Raw genomic sequence first — 11,478 nt, 5'->3', positions numbered from 1 at the left:
TTCTTTTGAAAAGTGCCTGTTCATCTGTTCATATCCTTTACCCACTTTTTAGTTGGGTTGCTTGTTTTTCTCTTGTAGATTTATTTAAGTTCCTTACAGATACTGGATATTAGACCTTTGTCACATGCATAGTTTGCAAGTATTTTTCTCCCATTTGGTAGGTTGTCTGTGTTACTCTGTTGATAGTTTTTTTGTTGTTGTTTTGTTTTGTTGCTGTGCAGAAGTTCTTAAGTCTAATTAGATCCCACTTGTCAATTTTTGCTTTTGTTGCAATTGTTTTGGTGTCTTTGTCATGAAATCTTTGCCCATTTTTATGTCCAGGATGGTATTGCCTAGGTTGTCTTCCAGAGTTTTTATAATTTCGGGTTTTACATTTAAATTGTTAATCCATCCTGAGTTGATTTTTGTATATAGTGTAAGGAAGGGGTCCAGCTTAGTCTTCTGCATATGGTTAGCCAGTTATCCCAGCACCATTTATTGAATAGGGAACCTTTTCCCCATTGCTTGTTTTTATCAGCTTTGTGGAAGATCAGATGGCTATGGGTGTGCTGCCTTATTTCTGGGCTCCCTATTCTGTTCCATTGGTCTATGTGCCTGTTTTTGTACCAGTACCATGCTGTTTTGATTACTGTAGCCGTGTAGTATGGTTTGAAGTTGGGTAATGTGATGCCTCTAGTTTTGTTCTTTTTGCTTAGGATTTCCTAGTCAGGTTCTTTTTTTGGTTCCATATGAATTTAAAAATACTTTTTTTTTCTATTTCAGTGAAGAATGACATTGGTAGTTTGATAGGAATAGCATTGAATCTGTAAATTGCTTTGGGCAGTATGGCCTTTTTAATGATATTGATTCTTCCTGTCCATGAGTATGAAATGTTTTTCCATTTGTTTGTGTTTTCTCTGATTTCTTTGAGCAGTGTTTGTGATTCTGATTGTGGAGATCTTCCACCTCCCTAGTTAGCTGTATTCCTAGGTATTTTATTCTTTTTGTGGCAATTATGAATGGGATTGCCTTTCTGATTTGGCTCTCAGCTTGGCTGTTTTTGGCATATAGGAATGTTAATGATTTTTGTACATTGTTTTGTATCCTGAAACTTTGCTGAAGTTGTTTATCAGCTGAAAGAGCTTTTTGATCAAGACTATGGGATTTTCTAATACAGAATCAAGTTTTCTGCAAACAGAGATAGTTTGACTTCCCTTTTCCTGTTTAGGCGGACTTTATTTCTTTCTCTCGCCTGATTGCTCTGGCTAGGACTTTCAATACTATGTTTAATAGGAGTGGTGAGAGAGAGCATCCTTGTCTTGTGCTGGTTTACAAGGGGAATGATTCCAGCTTTTGTCCATTCAATATAATGTTGGTTGTGGGGTTGTTGATTGATTTTCAAATGTTAATAACCTTGAATTCCTGATCATTCTTGCTTGGTCATGACATATTTCTAGATTGTATGTTTTAATAATTTTTAGTGGTTTTTGCATCCATGTTCCTGAGCTAATTTTCTTTATTCTAATGTGCTTGTCAGTGTTTGATGTCAGAGTTATGCTGGCCTCAAAATAAATTTTGAAATGCCCCCACTTTTATTATCAGAAATAATTTATGGAAAATTTGTATTATTTATTTCATAAATGTTGGGCAGAATTTGCCACCTGGCCCCAGAGCTTCCTTTGCAGAAAAGGTTTTTAATTATGAATTCAATTTAAATATTAGAAATAGGGTTACTCAGAACTTCTATTTCCTCTTCTGTTAGTTTTGGCACAAATTTTAAGAAATTTTTCGAGTTTGCCTGAGTTATTGAATTTATTGGCAAAAAGTTGTTCATAATATTTCTTTATAATCATTTTAATGTAAAGACAATCTGTAATGATGTCCCCTGTACCATTCTTGGTATTGGCGATTTATGCTTTCTTTCATTTTTTTTACATTGTCTTAGTCAGGTCAGCCTGCCATAAAATATCACAGACTGGGTAACTTAAACAGCAGAAATTTATTTATCCTAGTTCTGGAGACTAGGATGTACAAGATTAAGGTGCCAGCTAATTTGGTTTCTTGTGAGGGCTCTGTTTCTGATTTGAGGATGGCCACCTTCTAGCTGCATCCCCACATGACAGAGAAATAGAGGGAAGGGGTTAAGGGACAGGGAAAGAGCGCCTGCAAGTTCTCCAGTGTCTTTTCCAATAAAGATACCGATCCTATCAAATCAGGGATTCACCCATATTGACCTCATTAACTTAATTACCCTCTGTGTAGGTCCTTTGTCCAAATATATTCACACCAGGAGTTGGGGCTTCAACATATGAATTTGGAGTTGGGGGACACAATTTCATCTATAGCATGTCCGCTTAATAAATTGACTCTTTCGATGTGTTCCTCTTTGTCTCTTTTATGCTCTTTGCCTTGAAGTTTACTTTCTCTGGTATTATTATAGCCATATCAGCTTTCTTATGCTTATTATATATATTTTCATCTTTTTTCGTCTCAGTCTCTCTGTGTCTTTATATTTGAAGTGTATGTTTTGTAAACATGATATATTTGGGTCTTTTAAACTAAGATTTCTGACTTATTTCAAGTGTTGTATCTATGTTCACTTTATTATCTCTTTATTTGTTTTCTACTTGCCCCATTTGTTCTTTGTTTCTTTGTTCCTTCTTTCCTGTCCTCTTTTTGGATAAACTGAGTATGTTTTAGGATTCCAATTTAGCTCTTTTACTCATCATTTACTTATATTTCTTTGTGCTATTTGTTCTAATGCTTATAACATGTTGTTTTCCCATTGAGCTCATTGAGGTTTTGCTTACACTTGCCAGTTCAGTGGTCAATATGCATCCTTAACTTGTCTCAGTGTAACTTAAATTAATATTATACCAGTTTATTTGTGAAAAGGTCTTATAATAATGCAACTTTATTTATATTCACTCTCATTTGTATTATTGTCATATATTTTATTTCTGCCTGTGTTGTAAACTCTATAATACTTTGCTATTATTTATCCTCTAAGTCATTAATTAACTTTTATAGAATTGAAAAAATGTATTTTTTATGTTTACCATTTCCAATGTTTATCTTTATTTTCTGTAGATCTGAAATTTCATCCTATACTATGTGTCTTTAAACTGAAGAATTTCCTTTAGGATATTTTGTAGTATGCATCTACTGACCAATTTTCTCACCTTTCATTTCTCTGAAAATGTTTTTAATTCACCTTACTTTAAAATAATTTTTTGCTGGATCAAAAAGATACTAGATTAAAAGTTGTTTATCTTGAGGCCTCCATTTCTCTGATATAAAATCACCTTTCATTATTATCCTTGTTCCTCCGTATTAATACGTTTCATGTCCTCCCCTCTGCCCCTGATTTTTCTTAATCTTTAGATTGCAGCAGTTTACTATGATATGTCTAGATGTGATTTTCTTTAGATCTGATTTTCTTTAGAATTATCTTACTTGGAAGTCACTGAGCTTCCTGAATCTATGTATTGCTGTTTTTTATTGACTTTTGATGTTATTTATCTAACATTTCCTCAAATGTTTGCTCTTCTCTTTCATTCTTTCTCTCCTCTCACAAGTTACCGAGGCTTTGTTTGTTGGGTTTTTTTTCTCTGTGAGCTTTAATCTGAAGGATATCTAATGACCTGTATTCAAGTTCACTGATGATTTCTTGTGCTTTTTCCAATCTATTGCTAGTCCCATTTATAAATTTATTTTTATATTTTTATTAAGAGAGTTTATTTTTTATAACAGATTTAGATATCTAGGACTGTAAACTAGTTCAACCATTGTGGAAGACAGTGTGGAGATTCCTCAAGGATCTAGAACTAGAAATACCATTTGACCCAGCCATCCCATTACTGGGCATATACTCAAAGGATTATAAATCATGCTGCTATAAAGACACATGCACACATATGTTTACTGTGGCACTATTCACAATAGCAAAGACTTGGAACCAACCCAAATGTCCATCAGTGACAGACTGGATTAAGAAAATGTTGCACATATACACCATGGAATACTATGCAGCCATGAAAAAAGGATGAGTTCATGTCCTTTGCAGGAACATGGATGCAGCTGGAAATCATCATTCTCAGCAAACTATCGCAAGAACAGAAAACCAAACACCGCATGTTCTCACTCATAGGTGGGAATTGAACAATGAGAGCACTTGGGCACAGGAAGGGGAACATCACACACCAGGGCCTGTTTTGGGTTGGGGGGAGGGGAGAGGGATAGTATTAGAGATATACCTAATGTAAATGACGAGTTAATGGATACAGCACACCAACATGGCACATGTATACATATGTAACAAACCTGCACATTGTGCACATGTACCCTAGAACATAAAGTATAATAAAAAAAAAGAAAAATTGAACAGATAATACAGAGTTTGCCTATTATCTGCCAGCACACACACACAGTTTTCCCCACATTAATATCTTACATTAATGTAGTAGATTTGCTACAATTCATGAACTAATATTGATACATAGCAATTAACTAAAGTCCATAGTTTATTCAGATTTCTTTAGTTTTTATGTAATGTTCTTTTTCTTTCCAGGATCCCGGTCAGAATACCACATTGCATTTAGCTGTTCTGTCTCCTTAAGCTCCTCTTGGCTGTAACAGTTTCTCAGGCTTTCCGTGGTTTTGATCACCTTGACAGTTTTGAGGACTACTGGTCAAGTACATAGTTGGATGGCCCTCTTGGAGTTTTTCTGATGTTTTTCTCATCAGTTAGACTGGAGGGTAGGTTTGAGGGAAGAAGATCACAGATGTAAAGTTCCACTCACATCATATCAAGGCTACAGACTATCAACATGATTGATGATTATTGATGTTGACCTTCATGCCCTGGCTGAAGTCATGTTTCTCAGGTTTCTCCACTGTAAAGTTACTCTTTTGCTCTTTTCCATACTGTATTCTCTGGAAGGAAGTCACTATGAGTAGTCCACATTTAAGGAGTGGGGAGTTATGCTCCATCCTTGAGGGGAAGAATATCTACAAATATTATTTGGAATTCTTCTTTACAAGACATTCGCCTCTTCTCCACAATTTAGTAATTTATTCAATCACTTATTTATATCAGTATGGACTCATGGATATTTATTTTATTTTAGTGGTTATAATCCAATATGACTATTTATTTTGTTGCTCAAGTTGTTCAAGTTTGGGCCATCTTTTGCTGTAGGCAAATTTATTATATATTTATTATAGTTATTTCAAAGTTATTGTCTGCTAATTTCAACATCTTGGTCATCTGTGGTCCTTTTTCTTTGGCTGATTTTTTTCTTGACTACAGGTCACATTTTCCTGCTTCTTCACCTGTCTAGTCATTTTTTATTTTATGCTGGACATTTTTTTTTTTAATTTTGGGATGGAGTTTCACTCTTGTTGCCCAGGCTGGAGTGCAATGGCACGATCTCAGTTCACTGCAACCTCCACCTCCCAGGTTCAAGTGGTTCTCCTGCCTCAGCCTCCCAAGTAGCTGGGATTACAGGCACCTGCCACAATGCCTGGCTAATTTTTTGTATTTTTAGTCGAGATGGGGTTTCAATGTGTTGGCCAGGTGGGTCTCGAACTCCTGACCTCAGGCGATCCACCTGCATCGGCCTTCCAAAGTGCTGGGTGGCATAAGCCACCGCGCCCGGCCCGACATTTTGATGATACTCTCTAGAGACTTGGTTTTATTATCTCTCTGAAGAGTAAAACAATTGTTTTGGCCAGTGGTTACATTACTTTTAGATAACTTTTAACTTTTGGATTCCTGGCGTTATGCTTTGTTTGGTGGAAAACTCTATTTCAGGTTTATTCCTGATCTAAAAATGAATCCTTCCATTATAAGATGTAGTCTTTACTTCTAATGTGTTGCCATTCTGGGGATTTGTTGCCATGCCCTCACACTTTGTAGAATTCTGAATCCAAATTCTGTCTCCCTGGATTGGGTGGATTCTGAAATCTCTGCTCAGCGATTCCACCTTTGCAGCCGTTGCTCTCCCTTTGGGTTCTTTCAAGTCTTGCCTGCACATGTCAGTTCAAGAGGTATCCAAGGATCCGAAGGGAGTTTATATACAGAATTTGGAGATGTCTCTCTGTGGCCCCTCCTTTCTAGAATTGTCCTTAATCTCCAGCCATTTAGCAGCCCCGTACTCTGTCCTCTGACTCTTCAAATCACTCAGAATGCAGCTTTCTTCATGAACAGCAGAGGGACTCACCCTCAGAGGAAAAAATAAGGTAGTTCTCACCCCGTGTGGTTGTCTTCTTTCCAAGACCATAGTCCCTAAATTTCTGCTGAGTTTGGGTTGCTCTCCACTTTCTTCAAAAAATAGTCTTTTAAGTATTTTTAAAATATTTTGTCTAACGTTTATAATTGGTCCAATACAAACTACTCTGCCAATATCAACATTCATAAGCTATTTATTTATTTATATTTATTTACTTCAGAAATAAAAGTCTTATTTTGTCATCCAGACTAGAGTGCAGTGGTGCAATCTGGGCCCAAGTGATCTTTTGCCTCATCCTCCTAAGTAGCTAGGATAACAGCCACACACCACAGTGTCTGACTTTTCTTTTTCTTTCTTTCTTTTTTTTATTTTTTTAATTATTTATTAATTTATTTTTTTGGTAGAGGTGAGGTTTCCCTGTGTTTCCCAGGGTGGTCTCAAATTCCTGGCCCCAAGTGATCCCTCTCACCTCAACCTCTCAAACTGCTGGGATTACAGGCATGAGCCACCGCACTCGACCTGCTTAATATGTAGTTTTGACAGCCCCCTTAAATCTATCTGAATTAAGACAAGGTAAAAGTCAAATCAATGTGATGGTGTAAGCCAGGAGTTTGTCTGAACAGCTACTGTCCTTCTCTGAGCCTCCATTTACTGTAGAAGGGCTAATAATTCTCCCTGTATTGGCTAGTGGTGAAAGCTAAGGATCCTGGCATGCAGTAGGTGCTCTCTGAATGAGGCACCATTGGGACTCCCTTCCCCTTCCACTCAGTAGAGCTACCCAAGTGTCATGGCCTGCACATCAACTCCTGCAGCAAAAATGCAGTACTTCCTCACCTCTCTCCTGACTGTCTCTTCTAGCAGTGTCTGGCTCTTAAGAGCTTCTGGCCTATTCCATCCCAAGGCCCACTTGTAGGTGCATTTACAAAACTGTGAGTTCTACAAGGGTAGGGGTCTTGTCTTTCTCAGCTCTATATGTCCAGCGCCTTGAAAAGGAAAATAAATATAATAACCATTCATCCATTCATTCATTTATCTAATACTATTGAGCACCTATTATATTCTGGGCACTATCCTAAGTGCTGTGATTCAGCACTGAACAAGAGGGACAATATCACTGCTCTTCCTGACATATTTGGTGGAGGAGGTGGGCAATATACTAATAGGTCAAATATATAGTATGCAAAGATGGTAATGAGAGCAATTTAGGATAAAACACGGGGGAGGGGAAGACAAGGCAAAAATGAGGAGAGCGTAGTATTAAATAATGAAGTCAGGAAAGGTGACATTGTGATCAAAGACTGAAACAAGGTGAATGAATGAACCATGCAGATATTTGGGGGACGAATATTCTAGTCAGAGGGAACAGTCCATGCCAAGGCCCTGTGGTGGGAGTATGCCTGACCTATGTGAGGAACAGTGAGAGGACAGTGGGGCGGAACTTGGTGACTCATTTTAAAACCCCCTCTCTCTTTCTCCTGCCTCACACTTAGAGACTGGAGAAAAGAAGAGGAACCAGCAGACAGAAGCAAAGGCCAGTAAGGTTGGAGGAAAACAGAAAAGGCAGGTTGCTCTGGAAGGCAAGGAGGAAAGAGTGATCATGTGTGTGCCAGATGAGGACTGAGACTTCTCTGTTGGATTTAGCAACAAACAGGTCATCGGTGACCACAGCAAGGGCCATTTTGGTGAACAGATGGGGACACCAACCTGATAGGGTGAATTCAAGAGAGAAGAAGGAGGAGAACGGTTGAATGAGCAAGCTTAGGCAACACTTTGAGGGGTTTTGCTTAGGAGAGAAGCAGAGAAATAAATAGGGCAGGACTTGGAGGGGAATGAGGAGTCAAGAGATTTAATTCTTTTTTTTTTTTTTTTTTTTTGACAGAGTCTTGCTCTGTTGCCCAGGCTAGAGTGCAGTGGTGTGATCTCTGCTCACTGTAACCTCCACCTCCCGGGTTCAAGTGATTCTCCTGCCTCAGCCTCCCAAATAGCTGGGACTACAGGCGTGTGCCACCTTGCCTGGCTAATTTTTGTATTTTCAGTCGAGATGGGGTTTCACCATATTGGCCAGGCTAGTCTTGAACTCCTGACCTCAAATGATCCACCCAACTCGGCCTCCCAAAGTGCTGGGATTGCAGGCGTGAACTGCTGCGCCCAGCCACTTCTCTTTTAAATGGGAAAAATATTTGCATGCTGTTTGCTGCTAATGGGGGTGATTGAATAAAAGGGGAAAATTTGAGGATGCAGGAGAGAGAGAAGCGATATTCTTAAGTAGGCCATGTGTCTTTGCCTCTCCTGGTCCCAGCACATTAATTGTTGATCGGGGAGTGACCCTTCTCCACCCCCTTCAGTTCAAATGGCCCAAATGAGGCTGCTTGAGTCCCTGGCTTCAGGAGTGGGCATTTGACCAGACCTGATCAATAAGAGCACTGCAGTCCCAGGTCAATGACCCAAGCTGCCCCACTCTGAGGTAAAGATCAACAGCCCTAGGAGTTTTGTTGGAGCACCTAAGAATGGGAGACTCTCTTTCCACTGGGGTGGCTGAACTGACAGGGTGTGGGCTCAGCTGTGCCTGCACCCAGAGCCTGACCCAGCATGGGGCCTGCCCCAGCATAGAGCCTGTCATGGGGCAGGCTAATGCCTGTGTAATACAGCTGGCTTCCTGGAGCCTGGCTGCCCTTCTCCCAGGCTGGTCTTTCCTTGCTCCATCACTCTGTTTTAGTTCCTCTGTAGTCATCATCACTACTTATCTTATTACTTAATTTGTTTATTCATTTATTATCTCTCCCACAGGAACCTTGATCTATCTTTTCCATTGGTGTATCCCCAGGATCTCTTTCTGGCATAGAACAAGGCTTCCAATAAATATTAGTTGATGGAATAAGTGAATCTGTAAGAATGTGCTACAGCTGCATATTCATCTTGAACCACACCTCACTTATCCAGGCATCTGGCAGCTTCAGCTATCTAGAATGCAACACAAATACCATAAAAGCCCTGGAGTTACCAAAATGCAAGTCACATGGACCATGTCTACAAGCACAAGCTTTTTGTTTTTGTAAACAGAGGTGCTCCCTCACTCAGAGATGAGAGGCTCCTACTGCAGGCGCAGTTCTTACATGCCCGATGAGTGGGTTATCCAACCACAACAGGTTAGTGGCAGGGTTCTGGGATGGGTGGGGCCGGCTAGAACGTAGTACATGAACACCAGTGAGAAGGGACATCTGGGGCCCAGAAGACCAGAAAACACCAGAAGGCAGATGACAGAACTCCAGGAGAAGGCGGACTGCAGGCTGGGCTTCAGTCCTCTGGGGATCCTCTGCGGTCCTCTGGGACTAGAGGACATAGGGGTGAGAGTGAGACTCAGAGGGCACAAAGCAAAGCTTAAATTATGCTCCACAGTGCCCTTTTCATAAACAGGAATGCAAGGTGCATTTTATCATCCATTTTTAAAGAGATTGATTCAATGCAGAGGAACAAGCAGAAGAAATAAAAATCAACTGTCGTCTTAGAGATGCCTCCAAGATGAGCGTGTGATATGGCAGGTATTGGTTCTGCTCGTCCATTCCAGTGTCATTAAATGTGCTTCACAAACATGACTCTTATTGGCTGCATAATATTCCATCACATGAACATCAAATATTCCCCTACTGGACAATTTGCTTCCAAATATTGGCTGTTAACCATAACATTATAGTGAGATTCTTGTACGTAATCATGGAGGCTCAGACCTGTCTCTTGATGGTAGAATTGCTCAGTCAAAAGTATGGGCATTCTAGGATGCGTTATACATGCAGTGAAATTTATCCATTCTGAAGCTGGGTATTGGCGCATTTTAGATGCTAAATTAATCAGATCTTGGTGGATAAAGAAGAAAGCTCATTGGCCGGGCGTGGTGGCTCACGCCTATAATCCCAGCACTTTGGGAGGCTGAGACAGGCAGATCACGAGGTCAGGAGATCGAGACCATCCTGGCTAACATGGTGAAACCCCGTCTCTACTAAAAATACTATAAAAAATTAGCTGGGCGTGGTGGCAGGCGCCTGTAGTCCCAGCTACTCGGGAGGCTGAGGCAGGAGAATGGCATGAACCTGGGGGGCGGAGCTTGCAGTGAGCCGAGATCGCGCCACTGCACTCCAGCCTGGGCGACACAGCAAGACTCCATCTCAAAAAAAAAAAAGAAAAGAAAAAGAAATAAAGTTCATTGTAGAAAAACCCCTGTGTAACACCTCTCATCCCTGGATAGTAACTGACTGGTGTCTTCCGGGTGCACAATCGTGTGTGTGCATGTGTGTATGCACGTGTGTGTGTGTTCATGCACCCACATTTCACTGGTACTATCCAACTACTCTGTGAGCTGTTCGTGGTAGGGATTGTCACCTCATTATACAGATTAAAAAGCTGGGGCTCAGAGGGCATGAATAGTACAGTAAAAGGAGCATGAGCAGACACACCTGGGCTTGGATCCCAACTCTGCTGCTCTTGAGCCTCATCCTCTTATCCATGAGGTGAGGATAGAGACACCTGCCTCCCAAGAGAGGGTGAAATGAGAGAGCAGATTGAAAGCATCTGGTACAAACTGGACACAGAAGGTGCTCAAGCAATGATATTTGTGGTCATTGCCAAGGTCACAGAGGCAGGAATGAACCCATGTCTCCTAACCACAAGCTAAGTGCATATTCTTGGCACCATCCTTCTTCGAACCAAATGCAAAAACTGAGACAGAAGGACTTGGAACAGTCTCCACATGGGGTTAGCATTGCGTCATCCCCAGAGCCTTGCTATTAATCCAAAGGGACAAGGGGCCAGCATCTGAACCAAACTTAAAAATAATAGAGCCCACAGAAGTGAACAGCTGTCAGCTTGTGGCCCACTGGGACTGGGAGATCTTTCTCATGTTGAGCTGAATCCCAGCCTGCGTCAGTGTTCTCCCAGCTTGGTATCTGGGAATCAATGCTCACCTCCCAAATCTTGGACCATGGGGACACGCAAAACTTGCTGATGACAAGGATGAGAGGACCCCTCCTCCACCTAGGTCTCTGGGAAAGTTAATCCAGCTGCCAGGCCAGGCCATTCTGGGTAATGGATGCCTCTTTTTAATGCTCTCTGGGAGATGGGTCCTGCCTTAATCTGCTGCCGTGTCATTAAGAGAGAAAACATTTGTTCCATGGGGCTCCTGATGGCCTTCAGAAACTGCAAGTTAAACACTAACCAGGAAGGGCTGCTCAAGCCTTAACCCTCCCCTTCCCAGCACAGGCCAAGGCCTCAGCCA

General features: G+C 40.8%; 1 long non-coding RNA gene across 1 annotated transcript; it reads left to right on the top strand.

Annotated features, from left to right (window-relative positions):
• The first annotated feature begins 5,961 nt into the window (after positions 1 to 5,961).
• Positions 5,962 to 10,323, top strand: LOC105494595 (uncharacterized). The gene is made up of 3 exons (XR_011609378.1): positions 5,962 to 6,222; positions 9,000 to 9,358; positions 9,627 to 10,323. It is a non-coding gene; the product is annotated as an uncharacterized lncRNA (long non-coding RNA).
• The last annotated feature ends 1,155 nt before the right edge of the window (positions 10,324 to 11,478 follow it).

Source organism: Macaca nemestrina, chromosome 1, assembly GCF_043159975.1.
Source record: "Macaca nemestrina isolate mMacNem1 chromosome 1, mMacNem.hap1, whole genome shotgun sequence".
Taxonomy (NCBI): domain Eukaryota; kingdom Metazoa; phylum Chordata; class Mammalia; order Primates; family Cercopithecidae; genus Macaca; species Macaca nemestrina.
Note: the sequence above shows the minus strand (reverse complement) of the source record. Positions and strands in the feature narration are given on the sequence as shown.